Source organism: Trachypithecus francoisi, unplaced genomic scaffold, assembly GCF_009764315.1.
Source record: "Trachypithecus francoisi isolate TF-2019V2 unplaced genomic scaffold, Tfra_2.0 Lachesis_group2, whole genome shotgun sequence".
Lineage (NCBI taxonomy): Eukaryota > Metazoa > Chordata > Mammalia > Primates > Cercopithecidae > Trachypithecus > Trachypithecus francoisi.
The window spans coordinates 127,648,070-127,670,996 of NW_022681465.1; positions in this window are offsets into that span (position 1 = coordinate 127,648,070).

The following is a 22,927-nucleotide window of genomic DNA, read 5'->3' on the forward strand; positions in this document are numbered from 1 at the left end:
CCACTGAGCAAGACCACTTGGCTCCCTGGCTTCATCCCCCTTTCCAGGGAGTGGAAGACTCTCCTGTCTTATTGGAGTTACAGGCACCACTGGAGTTTGAAAAAACTCCTGCAGCTCAGTGCCTGACCAAATAGCCACCCAATTTTATGCTTGAAACCCAGAGCCCTGGTGGTATAGGCTCACTAGGGAATCTCCTGATCCATGGATTGCAAAAATCCATGGGCAAAGCATGGTACCCTGGGTGGGTAGCACAGTCCCTCACTGCTTCCCCTGGCTGGGGGAGGGAGGTCCACCCAGCTCCACATACTTCCCAGGTGAAGCAACACCCTACCCTGCTTCTGCTCACTCTCCATGGGTTGCATCCACTGCCTAACCCATCCCAATGAGACGAACTGTGTACCTCAGTTGGAAATGCAGAGACCACCGACCTTCTGCATTTGTCTTGCTGGGAGCTGCAGACTGGAGCTCTTTCTATTTGGCCATTGGTCCCTCTGCAAATTAATTTTCAAAGTATGCAGTGTTGCATAATGACAGTTTAAAATGATTCTTTTTGTTCATAAAACTTTCAATCGTAATAAAGTTACTATTACTTTAATATTAATAAAGTTATTAAATAAAGTAATTGCAAGAAAACCATTACTGTTAGTTGTCAGACTGCTGTGGTAGGACAAGTCAGGGTATTCAGCATCTATTCACAAAGTTGACAATGATTAAATTCACTAGAGTGACATTCACCATTGATACCATAAATTCAGTAAGACATGATAAATCAAAATATTTTCTGCAAAATATCTGCCAATTAATAATACAAGACACAAATATAGGCTTTAAATATCTCACATTTTCAGAAGCTTTGTAAATTTGTCTAATTAATTTATTCTTCATGTATTATTTTTGCTGCCTTCATTTATATATAACACATCTTAGCAGATTCCACTTCAGCTTGTACTGAGTTAGTATTTTCTTAAATTATTTGAAAAATTAATTTCCTTTAAACGGTTCACGTAAACTATTTCTTCAGTCTCCTAAAACTTGGTATTGACTTTTCAGATAAATAGCTGAACAGTATGGTAACATCTATCAACTTGCTAATAACCAAAGAAATGTGTTCAATATTGTTCATCTTGTTTTTTAATTAAATAGTGATATTGTTCCAAATGTCCTCAACTCTTCAGGCAGCTGTTCTCACCAAAAGAGAGAAACTTTTGAGTAGTTTATGACTATAAACTATAAACTTACTTATAGTGATAAGCAAATTTATTTTCCCCAAACACAATTTAATTAACTCACCATCAGTAAGTGACTTTTCTTGCTAAGTTTACAAATGACCTATTAAAAATTTTACTTTACTTGCAACTTCATTTTGTTTTCATTGCTGTGAAAATTTCTTCTCAGATGAGTTGTTTTTTTTTTTTTTTTTTTAGTTTTTTAAAATTCTTCTTGACCATTGCTTTCTTGTGCGTTGGGAATAATCATGATGAGCATTTATTCTGGTAGTGCTATTATTCATTATAGTATTTTAGTACATCTGTATTGTCATTGAATAATAAACACAATGTTCGGCCTCTAATTCAATAATGAAATCATTCACACTCCACTGTGCTTTGAAACTCTGGAATTCTGTGTTAGTTTCCTATAGCTGCTATAATGAATTACCACAAACTAAGTGGATTAAAACAACACAAATATATTTTTTCTACAGTTCCTGGGTAAGAGGTCAGAAATCAGTCTTAGGGGCTAAAATCAAAAGGTCAACAGGGTTAGTTTCTTTGGGAGGCTCCAGGGTAAATCTGTTCTTTATGTCTTCCAGCTTCTAGAGGCTGCTCAAATACCTTGGCCTGTGTCTTGCATCACTACCCTCTCTGCTTTCATCATCATATCGCCTTCTCTTTCTGTCTGACTTTCCTATGATCCTCTTACAAGAACCCTTTTAATTATATCAGATACACCCAGATAACCCAGAATAGCCTCCCCATCTCAAAATCCTGAATTTGATCATAGCTGCAAAGGCCCTTTTGCCATATAAAGTAACATACAGGTTCCATAAATTAGGTCGTGGACACCTGTGAGATATCCAGCCTATCACACACTTGAAGTTCACTTTTTTCTTTTCTCGTTTTAACATAATAGGTGTGTGCTGATAAGGAAACGTAAATAAAGAAGACATTGAATAATATGCATTTTGAAATGACGTCAAGTTATAGCTGCATCATTGCAACTTGTAATGCAGGGGGCATGATGAGAAGACAGTCTTTCTTGCAACTAGTCAGCTCTGGACTTGTAGCATGAAAGCAGCTACAGACAATATGTAAATAAATAAATGTGATTGTGTCTCACATTGAAATTTAAATTTCACATAATTTTTACATCATAAAATATTAATCTTCTTTTGATTCTTTTAAATCATTGATAAAGTGTAAAAACCATTCCAATCAGGCAGGCTGTACAAAAATAGATGACAAGCCATTTTGGACATAGTCTCCTGCCTCCTAGCATAAACCAACAGACAACACAACAACCAGACAATCCACAGATATATTTAGACCACCAAGTGGTTAAAACTAATGATTTGATACTTATAAATCAGAAAATACACATGAAAACCTTTCTTTCTGTCTCCTTTTGTAAAATCTGAATATCTGGCAACCCTAGGCTCACATGACAGTATTCCCACACAACAAAAAAATTACCACTTTTGTTTGAACATAAACTTCCCATCTGACCTACTTCGATCTTATATGACTTTGAGTTTGTGACACAGATTTCTTCTCATCCTGTTTTTCTGTTGAATTCTTCAAAGAATTTCCTTCTGGGCCATAATTTCTCGATCCTCTGTCAACACAACCACTTTCCTTTGTGCTTGTTTCACTCTCTAGATGAAGAATTAAGTAGGGTCTGTGCTAAGTAAATAAAGAATTGCATTTTGTATTGGGTGCTGTATTAGTCCATTCTCACACTGCTATAAAGAACTGGTATAAAGATCTGGGGTTTAATTGACTCACAGTTCTGTATGGATGGGGAAGCCTTAGGAAACTAACAATCATGGTGAAATGCAAAGGGGAGGAAACTTACAATCATGGTGAAAGGCACAGGGGAAGCAAGGCACCTTCTTCACAAGGCAGCAAGAAGGAGAATGAATGCAGAAAGAACTACCAAACACTTATAAAACAATCAGATCTCAAGAGAACTCACTCACTATCACAAGAACAGCATGGGGGGAATGCCCCCATGATGTAATTACTGCCACCTTGTATTTCCCTTGAAACATGGGGATTACTGGGATTGTGGGGATTACAATTCAAGATGAGATTTGTGGTGGGGACACAGTCAAACCATATCAGGTGCCAACTGGCACCCAATATAAATGCAATTCTTTATTTACTTAGCACAGACCCTAAAGAAGTGGTTGTTAACTCTAGCTGTATATTGAAATTACTTGGGAACACTTTGGGGAGCAGTTGCAGCACTTGAGTCTTCTAAACTAGTTAGGGGATTTGATCCTAGAGTCAATATTTAAAGCACCCCAGGTGGTTTTTAATGTAAAAACAGTTTTGAGAACCACTGAATTAGAGCAATAACACTACATCATCGTCTCTTATTCTGGGCTTCGTACATTCAAACCAGTTTTGAACATTTAAACTGAAAAGCAAATATCCAATAAACTTGTATGCTTCTAGAATAGCTAAAAATTATGAAACATTTCAATTGAATTTTTATTTCTCGTTTTATTTATTTTTATTCAACAAGGACATGTTAAGTATCTACTATTTTCCATGCACTAGGCTTGAATAGATAGTTACCCTGAGAATGGTTTAGTTAATTCTCATTTCAATTTGCTGACCTGTACTGAATTTATACTGCCTTAGTATCAGCCTTCTATTGGACATTTACCTGTGTGGCAGACTTTGTGCCAAGCTTGCTTCATGAATTTTTCAGTTTGTTCTTATATATAGCAACATACGTTGTGTGTGTGTGTGTATGTGTGTGTGTGTGTGTGTGTGTGTGTGTGTGTGTTCTTGTCCTCTTCAGAATACAAATGATGATCCTGGGACTTGATGGGGTTAGCAACTTCTCCCTGGTTTCACAGCTAATAATTTGTAAAAGCTGGAATTTGAACCAAGATTCCAGAGCCAAACTCTCTACCACTCTCCTAACCTGCTTTATCATGTGTTAAAACATAATGCATACTAAATCTAATGTGACATTTTTAAATTATATAACATACCTTATGGTCAAATAAAGTGAGCTTAGGCCCACTTCTGAATAGGAACTATTATTTATTGAGAAACCATACATTCTGGTTGGCCTGGGATACAACTGGTTTATGCCTACTGTCTGCACAACATATTAATAGACATGCTTTCACCCTCTAAAGTGTCCTGGTTTAGACGATAAATTATATAGTCATCTACTTTTACAAGAAGATAGCCAAGTACAGTGGCAGTAGACTGTAGGCACTCAAACTTTGTTTTGTTGTTTAACAAATAAAGGAATGATGGTGAAGGTAAGAATTTAGGCTCTGCCTGTGACTTGGCAAACTGTTTATGTTTAAGAAAAGTTGCCCACAGTAGTGTGTTTCTTTATCATGAGCTCTTCTCAAAACCTCAGTGTAGAAAACATCTAAATATTTGAATATTCAGAATAGTAACGTTTTACAATTGACGGGCAAAAGTTGCTTTAGTTATGACTGCCTCTTTTCATCAATGAAATGAAAGTTATTCACTAGCATTAAACTTTAAACATGGCTAATTTTATAAGCTTTTTGCCCCCTGACTATACTTATGCTGTTCTTAGAATTTCCCATGTGGGACAAGGGATTTAAATACATGACTTCTTTCTGTACAGTGGTCAAAGAGACAACCCAGTAGAGATGGAAGTGTTTTCATTCACCTGTGGCCTTCTGTCCTGGATGATGTTCAGTGCTTTCATTATAGTGTGAGAAGTGATATGGTTTGGGTCTGTGTCCCCGCCCAAATCTCATTTTGAATAGTAATCCTCCATGTTGGGGGTGGTGTCTGGTGGGAGATGGTTGGATCCTGGGGGCAGATTTCCTCCTTTGTGCTGTTCTTGTGATAGTGAGTGAGTTGTCATGAGATCTGGTCACTTAAAAGTGTGTAGTACCTTCCTCCTTCTCTTTTTGTCTTGCTCTGGCCATGTGAAATGCTGGCTCTCTCTTTGCCTTCCACCACGATTGTAAATTTCCTGAGGCCTCCCCAGAAGCCAAGCTGATCCAGCAGCATACTTCCTGTACAACCTGAAGAACCATGAGCCAATTAAAACTCTTTTCTTTATAAGTTACCCAGTCTCGGGTATTTCTTTCAGGCAGTGCAAGAATAGACTAGTACAGTAGAGATGGAAGTTTTTCATTCACTTGTGGCCTTCTGCCCTGGACCACGCCTAACAATTCCACTGTAGCGTGAGATGTGGCCAGGTCTCAGGATGTAAGCTTACCACCACAACTACAGAGATTTGCTGTTGCACAATTTCCAATCATTCCTCATAACTCATCTTGCAAGTTATTAGATCATTTATAAAAGGATCATGCAAAAGCACAATCAGTGTATTTTTAAAAAATATATAGGCTAGATTGAAGGTGAACTTGTGGCTGTATTTATTCATTTTACAGGTGTTACAATAAAATGATGGACTTTTCCACAGTTTTAACAGTGTCGTTGATGCAATCATTTTTCCCCACATCACACTTCCTTCTCCAAAATTGCCTACATTTTAATTTGACTTACATTTCCTACCCTGTGACTGCAATTACATTTATATTAAAAAGTAATAAAAAATTGTTCCCAATTGAAAAAATATACAGAAAGATATGCTTCTCTCATCGCTTCTGATTAGCTCTAATCTGGTTCTCCAGAAGGAAAGGACATGACATTGAACATTGAATCTCTCTATTCAAAAAGCTGATCCTTAATAGTGCTGAGGAAAAAAAGTGATTCTTTTGATCTTGTATTTTAATCTTAAATTTTAATTTGCACCATAAAATTTTAATAACTGTCCTCTAGCTTTCAAAGTGACTAGAATTAAGTATTTTGCACACGCCGCATATTACACATGTAACGTCAAATTCTTTTGTATCTGCAAAAGCTTTGAAGACTGCTTATTAAATTACTAATAACCACTAGTCAAGGGCTGTCAACCTTTTTGTACATTCATGAGACTTGGTCACACATCAAAAATAGATATTGAACTTCTTTTGTTCACAAGCATAGTATAATGATATGACCACGATTAATAAACTCCATGTTTCACATGGAAATGTAAATCATCATATCATCATATCTCTTGCTTTTCCAGGCTCTGTGAACGACGAATGAATAAAGATGCTGATCAATTGTTTATATTTTCCAGGGGGCTGTTAATCAAGTACCAACACCACAAAAATAGAGCTAGTTCTGAGCAACATGGCCCTATCCCTATTATCCTAAACTAAAGCAAAATGAATATTCCCAGAATGGGAAAATATCCATAGTCCCAACATATTTAGAGGTGGCATTTCACTCTTCTGTTTCACTTTTTCATTTTATGTGAAGATTGGGATTTAAAATTAAAGAATACATCTTTAAGAAATTAGACCCCTGTATTCCTTGAGTGCATGTGAGAGAAGATGAGGCTGAGTATGTATATTTACAATTCAATTTGGAAGCAAACACTAAAAGACATTAACGTTCAAAACAATTGGCAAACTTTTTTTTCCAAAAAAGCCTGCTTTGTTTATTAGTTCACAAGGAAAATACACGGAGCACTTTCTATATGTTATGCACTGCACTAGGAGCTGAGGACACATAACATGTTAAAAAAACAAGGACTTTTACCCAGTAATCCACTGTTTACTAGAGAAGACAGACATGTAATCAAATAGGCACATGAAAGTATGATGTGTGAAAGCATGGAGGAAGGGCAATAGGCTAGAAGAAAGGTGCTGGGGCTCTTGCTCAAGGAGGTCGGAAGCTCCAGTAAGGACCTGAAACATAAGGAGGAGCTCACTAGGCAGATAGTGGGGCCAAGACGTTCCAAGCAGACCTCCAGCAAATAAAAAAACATGTAGAGCATGGAATGAAAGGATAATTAAGGGATTTGAGTTATTCAGTATTGATAGAGGACAAGTGGTAGAAATAGAAGACGATGTTGGAGATGAATTCAAGATTCTACTGTGTGTGTGTGTTTGGGTGTACATGCACACACACATGAATAGGGATAAGTTACATATTAGTTCCTGAGAATTAAAATGGCTACCTTAACTATTTTGTGTATATTGAAAACATAACCACAGAAGGAAAAAGGGAATACAAGATTGCTGTTATATTCTCTTACCACCCTCAATGTCTCAACACTCTTTCTTCCCAAGCCACATACAAGCAAACATGTTATTGACCCAAATAAGGCATTCAGCAATCAAAATCCACTAGTGATCTGGCAAAATACAAATTATAATAGACTCAACTCTTTATTATCTTTATTAAGATTAATTATTGATTGCCTGAAATACTTTATTGGGTTATAATTTATACATAGTAAAATTAGATCTTTTTAGTGTAAAGTTCTATGAGTCAGAAAAACACATATAGCTGTATAACTTCCAACACAATCAAACTATAGTACAGTCCCACCTCTCCCTGCAATTTTTTGTGTCCCTTTGTAATCACTCCCTTCCTTACCTTTCCCTAACCTCTAGCCAGTGACAACAACTGGTTCACTTTCTGTCTTCTAGGCTTGCATTTCCAGAATGTAATACAAATGCAGTCACACAGTTTGTCGTCTTTTGAGTCTGTTTTCTTCCATTTAGCTTAATGCATGTGAGATTTATCGATATGTGCATGTATCAATACCTCATTGATTTTCATTGCTGAGTAGTATTCTATTGTATTGATGCATCACACAATTTATCAATTCACCAGTTTAAAGGCATGGTGTTATTACTAGATTTAGTTAATTATTCATAAAGCTATTATAAACATTATATAAAAGTTTGAAGGTGAACATAAGTTTTCATTTCTCTTACATAAGAATTTTGGAGGGAGATTGCTGGGCCATACAGTATGTTTTTAACTGTATATGTAACTGACAAACTATTTTCCAAAGTGGCTATACCATTTTTCATTCTACCAGCAATATATGAGAATTCTGACTTTTCTGCATCCTCACCATCACTGGGTTTTATCAAATTTGATTAAGCCATTTTAGCAACTGCTTATCATGTTGTAGTCTTAGTTCGTATTTCCCTAATGACTAATGATGTTGAACATCTTTTTAGATCCTGTTTTCTATCCATATGTCTTTTTTGGTGAAGCGTCTGTTAAAAACTTCTGCCCATATGTTTAAATGGGCTGTTTTCTATTATTGCACTTTGGAAGTCCTTCAGATACTTCTAATACAAATTCATTATCAGATTTGTGTTTTGCAATGATTTCTCTCAGCCCAAAGATTTTTGTTTTCTTAGTGTCTTTCACAGAGAGTTTTTAATTTTGATGAAGTCCAATTTATTATTTTTCTTTTATTAATTATTGTGTTTTGATATCATACCTAAGAAATATTTGCCTAAGCCAATATCACAAAGATTTTCTTCTATTTTTCTTTATCAGTTTTACAGCTTTAGGTTTTAAGTTTATGTCTAGGAACGTATTTTGAGTTAATTGCATGTAAGATGCAAGGTGTGAGTCAGGTTTTTTTTTTTTTTTCTTGGCAGATAGATATCCTATTATTCCAGCATCATATTTTGAAAAGATACTTATTTCTCCATTCATCTTTAGCACTTTTGTCTAAAATTAATTGGCTATATAGACAGGACTGTTTTTGTACTCTTTGATATACTTTTTAAAAAATGAGACTAAGAAAATGATAGAACTCACCAGTACTTAAAATCTATGAAGCAAGCTACCTAAAATATACAAGGAGAATAAGAAGCACAAATAGATACTTGAGGAGATAGACAGAAAGACATTTGACAGAACGCCGAGGTCTCTAAATTTATCAGATGCCCGAGATGATAACACAGAGCCATTTTTCTTTGCTAAGCTGGTATTTCCAAGCATCTGGGCCACCCCTCTTTATTAGAAATATCAGGTTAGATTCTTTTTCTGTGGAATCCCTGACTTAAATTGAAGCTGACACATTACCCAGAAAACCAGTGGACAGACGGATTTGACCCATGGTGGCCAGATCTATTAGTAGCCAGCATGCACCTGAGTACCAGAGGATGAATAAGGAATAAAGATGTGCACATCTCCATGCACAGATCTTGCAAGATGTTTTTTTTTTCCTCTCTCCTAACTGATTTTACACACACCTGTAGCATAGCCTCTCATAGGGTGCTCAACTAAAAGGAAATTTTCAGATTTAAAGCCTCTGTTCTTAAGCCAGAGTTTTTGACAGTTTAACTGCCCATATCCAAATCCCCAGCAAACTTCTAACTGCACACTATATTATTTTGTGTGGTTAAGGACATAATTCATATAAAAGTCATTTCTCTCTTTCACAGGCTGTAATTCTCCTTTAATTAGATTGTAATTAAAACCAAATAAGGAAACATGCAGATGAATAACTTCATAAGTTTTTCTTTCTCCTGGAAAACGGTTATTTTTTCTTTATTAATCAAGCCTAAAATAGATTCAGAAAATGATTTTGAGCATTTCTATAGTTAATCACTACCATGTGTATGTGTGTGTGTCTTTTCCCCTAAAAGACTCTCACAGAAAGCATTTTAATTTTCCATGGGATTGCTATTTTGACCTCTGAGACCTTGCAAAGTAAAGTATTTATGATCTTGGGCTTTTTTATGGTATTGTTTCAGTATTTTTGTATCATTTGTATTTCTTGCTGATGTTTTTGGCATTAAAAATCACTCAAGCTGTGCTGAAATATAATGGTATTCACTGAACCATGCCATGGAAGGATAATTCAGTTCAGTGAGGTTATTCTAGCTCATCATGTACACAAAGGATTGAAGGAAATTGTAGAAGACTCTCCGTTCTCTTCATAGGCAGTATTGAGTCTTTTTTCCCTCTCTAATAGTTTGACATAGGAAAACCTTCACGTGAAAATAGAAATACCTGGTTTCGAGTCTTTGGAGCAAACCAAAATAACAATACGATGGCCCAAGGTATGAAGAAGCAAGGTAGTGGTGAACAGTTACTCTAGATCACGAATTTCCTTTACCCGTGACCAGACAAAAATTATACCTCAACAAATAATGAGCTTTCATTATCAATTTCAATACATCCCTATGCAAGTGATACAGTGCGAAACTACATTAGACTAGGGAAATATGCCATTACAGATACAAACCAGAGATGATTTATCTCCAGATATTTAAGTTGTCCCTGACTATGGATATCCTAATACCTGACTGTGACTGCTATGCTTGGCCATTTCCTTTTTTTTTTTTTTTAACGTATGTATCAAGACTAGATCAATGCAGAGCCTTTCCATTTCTTGTAATACTCAGCCTGAGATGTAAATTATAATAGTATTCAAAATTATTTAAGCTTTTGTATATTTTCTCTTTTGGTTCACTGACCGTTCATGTCTGGCCTTGATTATACCACATAAACACCTAAGGGATAAAGTACAAAAGCAGACTGGTCAAAGAACTAATATTTACATATTTGATTCATTTGTGTGTACATATATCCAATACACATATATATTTTCAACTATACTGACCAAATATGTTTTGAAATACAAATGATTGAGACCTTAAATTTAGTGTACCCATCTGATATAAGCTAATACTAAAAATGAAAAACCGATCTTTCAATTTTACTCCCTATAGATAAGTAAAAGTAAATACTGTTGCAATATTTAAATGTGTAGAACCCTTAAAAACACATGGGCTCTGGAATCAGACAAACCTATATTAAAAGGAGCCACTTCTACCTAGCTGCTGGATGATTTTGGACATGTTTCTTAGTCTCTATAAAGCTCAATTTTCTCATCTGCAAAATGGGTATAGTAATCATTCCGATTCCAGTTGAGCTGCTACAGCACAGACTATAAAATAATATTGACTAAAACAAAATAGACGTTTATTTCTCAAATAACACTTTAAGCATAATATTCGAATACAACAGCTCTACGGTACCAGAATGTTGCTCTGCCATTCTCAACATGTAACTTCTATATTTTAGTCAAAACTGCTGTCATTATGTACATAAACCAACTAGTGGGAAAATGAATAAAGGAAGAGAAGATAAGGTACATTATAAAAATGATCACCATTCATCACTCTTCCTTGTATCTATGGCCCTTCACAGTGTGACTTTACAGCAACTCCCATAAATAGTTTACTTTCCCAGACCTTGCCATATGATTACTTTAGTTAAGAGACTGCAGCAAAAGTGAGGAGCTCTGAATCTAGGCCTCCAGAGCCTTTGTACCCTTGCTCTCTTGGTATCTTGACAGCCATTGTGTAAACAAGTCCAGGTTAGTTCTCTACATTAAGTGACAAACCCTCATTGTCCCAGCCGATGGCCACTTCCCAGCCAATCTTACAGCTGATCACAGATGCAGATGTGTATTAGTCTGTTCTCACGCTACTAATAAAGACATACCTAAGACTGGGTAATTTATAAAGGAAACAGGTTTAATTGACTCAGAGTTCAGCATGGCTGGGGTGGCCTCAAGAAACTATCATGAAAAAGGGGAAGCAAACATATCCTTCTTCACATGGAGGCAACAAGAAGGACAGAGTGAAGAGAGAGGAAAGCCCCTAATAAAACCATCAGATCATGTGAGAACTCACTTAGTATCACGAGAACAGCAAGGAGGTAACCAACCCCATGATTCAACTACCAACCATGGGCTCCCTCCCATAACATATGGGGATTATGAGAACTATCATTCAAGATGAGATTTGGGTGGGGACACAGCCAAACCATATGATTCTGCCTCTGGCCCCTCCCAAGTCTCATGTCCTCACACTTCAAAACACAGTCATGCCTTCCCAAAAGTCCTCCAAAGTCTTAGCTCATTCCAGCATTAATTCAAAAGTCCAAGTTCAAAGTCTTATCTGAGACAAGGCAAGTTCCTTTCACCTATGCGCCTGTAAAATCAAAAGCAAGTTAGTTGCTTCCTAGATACAAAGTGGGTACAGGTATTGAGTAAATACATCCATTCCAAATGGGAGAAATTGGCCAAAACTAAAGGGCTATAGTCCCCATGCAAGTCTGAAATCCAGCAGGGCAATCAAATCTTAAAGCTCCAAAATGATCTCCTGTGGCTCCATGTCTCACATCTATGATAATACATAAGGCAGGTTCCCACAGTCTTGGCCAGCTCCACCCCCGTGGCTTTGTAGGGTACAGCCCCTCTCCTGGTTGCTTTCAAGGGTTGACATTGAGTGTCTGTCACTTTTCCAGGCACACTGTGTAAGCTGTAAGTGGATCTACCATTGTGGGGTCTGGAGGAGAGTAGCTGTCTTCTCACAGTTCCACTAGGCAGTGCCCCAGTGGTGACTGTGTGAGAGTACTGACCCCACATTTCCCTTCCATAGTGCCCTAGCAGAGCTTCTCCATGGACATCCAGAAGGCAAACTTCTGCCTGGACATCCTGGTATTTCCATACTTCCTCTGAAATCTAGGCAGAGGTTTCCAAACCTCAATGCTTGACTTCTGTGCACTCACAGGTTCAATACCATGTGGGAGCTGCCAAGGCTTGGTGCTTGCACCCCTTGAAGTTACAGCCCAAGCTGTACCTTGGTTCCTTTTAGCCATGGCTGGAGTGACTGGGACACAGGGCACACAGGAAGTGGACCTGGACCTGGCCCAGGTAACCATTTTTCCCTCATAGGCCTCTGGGTCTGTGATGGGAGGGTCTGCCACAAAGGTCTCTGACATGCCCTGGAGACATTTTCCCCATGGTCCTGGCAATTAGCTTTTGGCTCCTTGTTACTTATGCAAATTTCTGCTGCTAGCTTGAATCTCTGCCCTGAAAAAGGGTTTTTCTTTTCTACTGCATCACCAGACTGCAAATTTTCCAAACTTTGATGCCCTGCTTCCTCTTGAATGCTTTGCCACTTAGAAATTTCTTCTGCCAGATACCCTAAATCATCTCTCTTAAGTTCAAAGTTTCACAGATCTCTGGGACAGGGGCAAAATGTTGTCAGTCTCTTTGCATAGCAAGAGTGACCTTTACTCCAGTTCCCAACAAGTCCCCCATCTTCATCTGAGACCACTTCAGCCTGGACTTTATCGTTTATATCACTATCAGCATTTTGGTCAAAGGTATTCAACAAATCTCTGGGAATTTCCAAACTTTCCCACATCTTGCTGTCTTTTGAGCCCTCCAAGTCTCTAGGAAGTTCCAAACTTTTCCACTTTCCTACCTTCTTCTGAGCCCTCCAAACTGTTCCCACCTCTGCTTGTAACTCAGTTCCAAAGTCACTTCCACGTTTCAGGGTATCTTTGCAGCAGTGCCCCAATACCCGGTACCAATTTACTGTATTAGTTTGTGCTCCTGCTGCTAATAAAGATATACCCGAGACTGGGTAATTCATAAATGAAAGACGTTTAATTGACTCACAGTTCCACAGGGCTGGGGAGGCCTCCCCAGGAAACTTACAATCATGACAGAAAGGGAAGCAAACACATCCTTCTTCACATGGTGACAGCAAGGAGAAGTTCAGAGTGAAGAGGGGTAAAAGCCCCTTACATAACTCTCAGATCTCATGAGAACTTATTCACTATCACAAGAATAGCATGGGTGTAATCACCCCCATGATTCATTACCTCCCACTGGCACCCTCCCAGGACATGTGGGCATTATGGGAACTACAATTCAAGATGACATTTGAGTGGGGACACAGTCAAACCATATCAATACATTTAGCTATTGCCAAAACAATCCATCAGCTGATCCCAGCCCAAGTTGCCAACATGCGTAATTATGAGTGAAAAATAAATTGTTGTTGTAAACCACTACATTTTGGGGTGTTTTGTTAGGCAGAAAGTGATTAAAGGAGAAGGATCATTTTCCTGTTAAGGTTATAACCCAGTATCTGCACAGATCCCTTCTCTCGTGTCATTGGTGCGAATGTAGTCATATGTCTATACTAGCTGCAAGGAATGTGGGGAAAGGTACTCTATTGCTGATTGGTGACATGTCCAGCTATAACTAGACACATTGCCCTATTAAAGGAAAAAGAGAGGAATCTATATGTGGGGGCATCTGGTGGTCTCTGCCACTTCTACCTACTTCGCTGTTTGTGAATATTAAATGTGAAATAAATTTAACGGTTTTGGCCCAATGACTGCAACCCAGAGAGGTCTCAATAAACATTTGCCATCATTGATATTTAGAATTAGACATTAATGACATTTGTTTAAAGGGTCACAAATAATAGTCTAGAAGTATCAAGTTCTCCATACCTAGTTTTGGTTTGCCCTTGATCTTCCAGCAACTCCTCCCATTTCCCAGACTCAAGTCAGGAACCATATTAGATGATCCACAGAGGGAACATCAAGAGTGACATTGAAACACTGTGTCTACTGATCTGATTCAGACAAAGCCTGGATGTCTATTAGAAAAGATTAGATATATGGCATAAAGCCAGGGGACAGGACTCAAGTTAAGTCCTTTCAATTCTATCATCCGTCACTGTATAATAAATAGAGAATGTCACTGGGAAACTGTCAAAAACCAGAGTGGGAAGGGTTTATCTTTCTTTATTCTTATATTGCTACTAGGAGTTTTGTTAAATAAATATAAAAACGGTAGAATGTAGTAAACTATCTTGGCCTTGAGAAGAGAGGGAATAAAACAGGTGTCCATTTTCTGTGGCCAGTTTATGTCCCTTTCCAATTTTAAAGCAAAAGAAATGAAATACAAGAGCAGAATGAGAGATGGGCTGTGGGAAACTGACAGAAAGGAAACCTAAAGGAAGGCTTATGAAAACAATTTGATAGATGTAAATAACCCCCCATAAAAGATGATCATCACTTACTAACCAGTTAGATAATCACCTGATGGTAACCACAGAAGTAGTAAGCAGTCATTAAACAAGAATTAGTCATGCACAAATTTGCCTGTATTTTGAAATTTGATGTTTTGAGTTATATCCCCCAGACTACAGGCTGGCCTCATACCTGGTAAACAGTTATTACTGTTATAATCTGTGTGAATCATCTCCCTCTCCTTCTAGAGTTGCTGTCAATTCAGAATTTGCTATTACAAGTCAAATCCTGAAACGACCTGAAAAAGTATATCGAAGGTACCCTGGATGGAAGAAAGATCAAACCATCAATAAGTAAAGTGACACACGCACAAAAGAATGAGACAGCAGTGAGATGCAGGGCAGGTGTGGGCTACCCTGTGAGTGGCAGTATTTACAGAATACGTCCACTTGAGAGGCAAGAAAGGGTTCAAGGTCAACAACAACAAGAAAAACAGAAAGTCCTGAGAAAGAAGGTTTTGTCAGGAGCTGTATTCGTGTACGGCCTCAAAGCTGAGAGTGAAGTGTGCAAAGATGAGCCAGAGAGGACAAAGGACATTCCAAAGGACTTCAGAAATGGGAGAATCATTGTAGACTGGGATAATGGCACAGAGGAGGGAAGAAAGACTGATGACCCCAAAACAGCACCTTTACATACACTTTTTCAATTCAAAGTGATTAAGAAGCAAACACCCATATTACCCATAGTAGTTATTTTAAAATATGGGACATTGCTAAGATAATCCTATGGAAGGAATCCAATCAAAGATTAAAGTGTGATGTGCAAGAGATATGTCAATATTTCCAGGGAGTATACAAAGGTGTACTAGCTTCTTCTGAGGGTAATAGATACTACAGAAAAGCAAAAAATATGAAAAGGGGTAAGTTAAATGTTGTTGAACAGATTTCTTCACTGTCAAGAGTATTCAGAGGAAATGTGCATTGTTAAACTCCAAAAGGGAGGTGCGAAATACATGCATGTCTCTTCCTCCCTCATCACCCCTACTTCTCCTTTTGAGAGCAAAATGCTGCTTGCATCAGGATTTTTTTTATCAGAGTGTTCAATTTACACCCCCCTTTTCCAAATGAGTAGACATGGCTGCTCCCTGAGGGTAGTATGTAGGTTAGTTTTAAAGGGCCTTTCTACAGGAAAGAAAGGGTTTCAGCAGGGCATGTATAGGACGGGCTTCTCTGGTGCTTGCATAGTGGCCTTATGTGTTTCTTCATACATCTCATGTAGCATAATGAAATTTTAAATCCCCATCCTTGGGTGTGATCTTTAGGATTAAAATGAGGAAGGGATAATTTCAAGTTGAACTGTGCAGACGGGGCCCTGGAGCAGTCCCTAACCCGCTAAACCAGGAACTTGAGGTTAATGGCTTCTTGGGTCTTTCATTACTGATTGGCTGGAAGTTAGGTAAGTTGGGAAGCTGGGTAAGAGGCTTGTTCTTTTTTCTTTAAACCACAGCAAAACAGGAAACCAGACAGTCTGCCTGTCTCAAAATGACCCAGTCTAGGCACATCAGGTTCTCCCTCTGAGGAAAGTGCCACTTTTAGCAAATGGACACAGGTAAAAATTAGGTCCATGAAGCATCACTGCTTTATTCCTGCTAAGGGGTTCCCCTTCCTTCCCAGAGCCTAGAGGTTCAGGCTTCCTTCAGTGCTCTGAGCTACCCCATATCCTTCCACAGAATTCCACTCAGGCTTGGTAGCCAGAGTTCCTTTGCTTGTAATCAAATCACTCTTGAGGACAGCAGCTTGCAACACTTCGCAAATACATTTGAGTACGGATTTGTTTTGTTTTGGCAAAATAACCCACTGAATGGGTTATCTGCAGAACACACGCTGCTCTAGGTAATAATGGAGGTCTTTTGTAACATACTAAGGGGACATAAAACTGTCCTGGATGCTTATATTTGCTCATTGAAAATCACCAACTAAGGATCAATAATGCATCCCTCTCTATGTGTTTATACCCTGGAGAGGGTTGATATGGCCTTGCTAGTGATGGTGAAGCCACCACACAAAGGCACTGTATTGGCACTAAGACCATCCAGGGTCACATGACTCCTACTCTGGGGGAAAATGTGATGTCCTCAGTGAACCATAGAATGTATCAGGGTGTCATATTTCAAACTGACTGCAAAGGGAACGTTGAGCTTACCACAAGGCAAGAGCTTCCTGGAGAGCGATGAGGCTGGTTTACAGAGCAATCTCCCTCACTCTAGAAGTGATACAGGAGGGGGGGGCAGGAAGTGCTGGGTAGAGAAGGGTGGGGGTCCCTGGTGAGGGCTCCACTCTCAGGTCTGTGCCCACGGACCTAAACGAGGACAGGCATTTCTGTTTCTGTGCCCAAAATGTTGCATTTTGGCCCACCACGCCCCCTATCCTGTGCCCATAAAAACTCGGGAACGTAGCAGGCACACATACAGGTGGCTGGACATTGAGAGGAGCAGAAGCACACACCAGCAGACACCAGCAGGCCAGTGATGGCAGAACAACATGGATGCCAAAGGGAATTCAGCCGGGGGCAGTTGGAGGAGAGTTCGGCCTCCGGGCAGGACCGACTGCAGGGAAAGACCACCTTCTCACTCCATCCTTCTTCTGGCCCCCCATCCATCTCACTGGGAGCTACCTTCACCACTCAATAAAATCTTGCACTCATCCTCCAAGCCCACATGTGACCCAATTTTTCCAGTACGCAAGGGAAAGAACCCAGGATACAGAAAGCCCTCTGTCCTTGTGGTAAGGAAGAGGATCTAATTGAGCTGATTAACACAAGCCACCTCTAGACCCTGCCATGGGGTTGGAGCCCAAAAACGCTCCCCACAACCTGCTCATCTGCATGTTGCCACTAGGGCTTTGAGCACCAGGGCACTGTCACTGCACTCCCTGTGAGGGAGATAAGGGAACTCTCCCGTTTCAGCAGGGTGTGGAGGGATGGGGGAAGGAGCCCTCATAAGTCTCCTCCCAAAGCCTAGCAATGGAGTGGGATGTTAGTATGTATATTTTTAGAGAGAAAAATAGCTTTTAAAGTATGTTCATTTAAGACAAGTAAAATACTCTAATATAGAGGAAAAATAAAGAAATATCCTTTTATAGGAAACGGGGGCTGGGGGACAAGTGAAAAGAAGAAATAAAAAGATGCTAAAAGCACATACCTAAATCATGTTAACTCTATCTTTGTGTTTCCACACAATTTCTGCAATGAAGGTTACAGGAATAGCAACAGCAGTAATATTCACAATAGTAATAGCAAATATTAATCCTGTGATTTGGGTCATATTCTATTTACATTACAAACCATTATCCCCAATTACACAGATGACAAAATTGAGGCATGAAAGTAGATTAACTGTACATAAGCCTGCCTCTTTAACAAATTAACTTCCCCACAGCTAATTATCTTACCCTAAACTAACTGTCTTCTTCTCTACCACACAAAAACATGCAAACATGATACAACTTATAGTGATCATAGCGATACAAGAAAGTTGTATATAGGCATATATGTATGTATATACTCATATACATATCCACACATATTCAAAAGGCTGCATGAAGAAGAATGAATAATAGAAAGAATGAATAATAAATGGAGTGAGGCCCTAAAGGGGCAAGAAATGAGGGATAAAGACAGACTTACAGAACGCTTGGGAATACATCTTTCTCTTAGCCTGGAGGACAGTAAAAAGACAGAAAATAAATGTTTTGTGGTAGGTATTGGCAATTCATGCCTAAAAGCTTTTCTTGGAGAGATATAATGCAAGGCAATGTGGAAAACAACAACAACAACAAAAGGATGTTTTTAATCTGTTTACTTTTTTTAAGTCTATTGGCCTGGATTAGCGCTTTTGTTTTTTTCTAAAAACCCATCCATTATCTATGTAGGATATGCATATTTGTCCATGGTAGAAGTTTAATTGATGTTTATGGAGCAAATCAACTGTGTGTGTTTGCACTCTAACTAACAGCTCTTTCCAGCTTTCACAGGAATATTTTTACAAACTTTACAATTTCATTATGAACGTTCTGTTTATTCGGACTGTGTGAAGATTTCCAATGCATCTGTTCTACTTTTATTCTAAAGTCCTGAAGACTGTTTCAAAATTATAAATCATTTGGGTCCCAAATTTAGATGACTCCAGAATCTGGGGAAATAGCACAAGTGAATGAAGCAATCTGCATGCAAAAAAAAAAAAAAAAAAAAAAAAAAAAGTGTATGGCTAGTTTGGTGTGCCTCTTGTGCCCATTTTTCATAAAGGAATGGATACAGAATATTATTTAAGGAAAATTACAGCAAAAGTGCCATGATAATGACAAACCATCATTGATCCTAGTCTCAGAGAAATAATAAGGAGTGGGTAGGTATTACCATGAATTGGCAAATTTATGAGCATCTAAAGCTGGTAGCTGCAACCCAAGCTTACCTATTGTTGCCACATATGAAATGTGATTCCAAAATTGTCAAATGTCCTGAATATTTAAGCAAAATGTGGTAGATGACAAAAATGACCCTCCCCACTCTTTCTGTATCTAAGCAATGTAATTACGCAGTAACTTCATATTTGCTTTTGCATGAAAAAAACTAATCCAGGACAGTAGACTCAATAAACAGATTATAGAGGGTTGTTACCCGCTGTTAGCATTGTAATAGATAACTGATACAGAAATTCAGATAAGGACCTAAGAAAGTGAAATCTAATTTTTAAAAATTAGCAGCTAATTTTTTTTTTAATAGCTGCTCAAACACAACCATTTCTATGGATCTGATCCTGTCCACAGGCCACTATTTTGCATTCTCCATTCTAATCCCTTCATTTTACAATTAAGAAAAGACATTCAAAGAGATAATATACATTTCCCAAAGCCAAGTAATTGGACCTCAGGGGTGTCGATTCATCCAATTTGGTCACGATTTAAAAAACAACTTAGTGTCCTCATTTGAGTGCATGGATATTTCCAAATCACTTGGGCCTTCCCTCTCCATTCTTTCTATTACTCTGTTTTTGTCCAGAGGCTAGATCCACATGAAGAAAATATTGCATTCTTCTCTATCAGCCTCATCTGAGCCCTGTCAGCTGCCATTTGTTGAGCAGGACATCTGAATTCTCCTTTCCCAGCAAAGGTAATACTTCTAAAAATGTGCTTGAGGCTACAAACTTGGTATATAATTTTGGCATTAAACTCCCTCCTCCCTCCACAAAACACATGAATAAATGATGCTTCTACTTTAAAATGGAATGATTTTTATACCATGCTGACTAAGGAAAAAATCCCATGAAATCTGAATAATGTTGGTCTTGGCCAAATGAAAACAGTAGCAATCTAGGATAAAAGCAGACAGGCAAATTCTAATAGGGCATATGTCCATTCATTTAGAAAAACATAGCTTCTCTTTCACAGAGCTACTGAAGGAGAACCCATATTGAAAGTTGTGATTATTGTTTTAGCTGAGATTCATAAAGAGACTGAACAGCTGCACACTTTATTAGATCTAATCTAAATACCTGCTACTTATATTTTGTGCTGGGAGATATTTATGTTATCAATTCAAGTTTATACTAACCATCAGGAAGAATATTCCCTGTAGCTCTGCTGACTCAAAATAATGACTTGTAAGGGCGCTCTAATGACAGAACAAGGGGCAATTATAGACACAGCGTGAGCCCTGGAATAACTGTGTGATGTATTTTGTGCACTTGATTGACCTCATGTTCAAGTTCATTTGTGCCTCACTATTGTAGATAAGGCCTATGCCTCAGGGTATATGCCTTGTTAATTTCAATATAAGAAGACAGAATGGATTAGATCAGATGGCTCAAACAAAAAAACAAAACTGCACCAGAGCTTGGCGGAAAAGTGATGACACATTGGGGTCTACCAGAAGGAACCATCAAATATCTTTCAGGGAAGAATGAGAAGTTAGAATAATCAATATGGAGTGTTAATTCATTTCAACTCTTGGGATAACTAAAACAATGTACATCTCCTTATGTCTTTATGTGATTATGGTGACTTCTTGGGGAGGACTTGGAATTTATCGTAAAATAAGAGGGGGATGGGAAAACGAAAAGAGAACAAGAACTTACTATAAAATAAAGTTACTGTGAGCTATCCATAGATTGCATTGCTTTAGAGTAAAACCATTCGGCAGTCTCTTCTGTGCATGTCACTTTGAAATACATAGCTGTTGTGCTGTAATTCACTGAATGAGGAAAGGGGAGAAAGATTTTCTGATGAGCTGTTTATAATCCCAATTTTATACACGCTTACTTAAAGGTAGGGGGGTGGATAAAACAAGGGAACTGTAGGAGTGAAATTATTGTTTATTTATTTTCATCAATGTTAGTGTTTACCCAAAAGGAACAAAATCTCTTGTTTTGTTGTGTACAAAATTATAGAGAAAGTTCCAGCACGTAACAATATTGTAGACTGCCTTGAAAATAACGTGGAATAACTGGTACTTATGCAATTCCTCAGAAATACAGCTTTGATTCTAAATTGGCTGAAAAGAGGTGTTCCAAAATAGTAATTGCATCAGTCTGGGCAGTTTGCTAATAGTACCATCTAGTCAACTCTGCCTGCATTTCCAAATTGGTTGTTAGAAAAACCTACAACAGTCTTGGTAAAAACTTGCAATCAATGTTTTCTAAATGATACTGGAAACCACATCTTTGGTCTCCTATTGTTATCCGTGCAATCTTTGAGAAAGGGCATAATTAATATGTAATGTTGAATGAAGAAACTTCTTACCCAAAATATACAAATGAAGTGCCAACTTAGCGAAGTATGGAGGCAAACAATGCCAAGTGATTAAAAGTTGGAATATGGGAATCTATTCTGTGTTTATCTGGCCTGAAAAATTTAGGCTGGAAATGGGTCATAACTGAAGCTATATGAACGTAAGAGCTATTGCAGGAACAGACGAGATTCTGATGTTTTCTACATCTATTTTGGCTTCAGATAGTAGAGGAAGAGTAGGATATATATGCTCAAACACTCACTGTTTTTTAAAAAATTGATTTGCAATAAGCTGAATTTTTTAAAAATTTAATCAACATGTTAGATAAAATACACTGATTTTAAGCAGTATGTAGCAAAATAATCGTATATGGATTTTCAGATTTCTATGAGAAAATAGATTTCTGATTGAAAGTTCTTGCTTTAGTGAAGATGTTTCCTGTCCACTAAAGCAATATGCTTGGTGTTAAAAAAAAAAAAAAAAAAAAGTCTACAATTTGGACTTCTAAAAAATTTTTTTAAGTAGAAATGGGATTTCACCATGTTGGCCAGGCTGGTGTCAAACTCTTGACCTCAGGTGATCCGCTCACCTTGGCTTTCCAAAGTACTGTGATTACAGGTGTGAGCTACCAGGTCCGGCTTCAATTTGGACATATTTTGACTAGAAAGTATCTATTCATCTTTTGTACAGTAAAGTAATTTTCCTCTGGAAGACACCGACCAACTTTCATTTCATGTATTTGGTGATGCTCATGACTCAATCCCTGGCATATGTGTAGGTTTGGCCAATCAGGCCTTCTCATTTTTCCTGGCTATAGTAATTTCAAACAGAGCATTTGATACAGTTGAGAGCCAACGGAGAGTCCCACCCTGAAAATTTTCTGCAATTACTGAGAAAAGCACTGGGTTTGAACCTGGAAGCGTTTGGCCTAGAGCTATTGGCAGCCATGCCAACATTAAACAGGGCCTGAGAATGACTCCATCAAAACAGAAGACAGCTCCACAAGATGAAGTAAAAGTAAATTCTGATGCATTTATTTAGTTACTAAATTATTCACTCAACAAATATTTATTAAAACATTTACTAGGGACCAGGACATGTGTAGTGGGGACAAGAGTAATATAAATTTTTAAATAATTTCAGAGTGATAGGAGAATGTAAAACTAATAAGGCAAAACATACTAAGAAGGACTAGGTAGGTGTTCTATATAGTCAAAAGCATGGGGCAGCAAACTACAACAGAC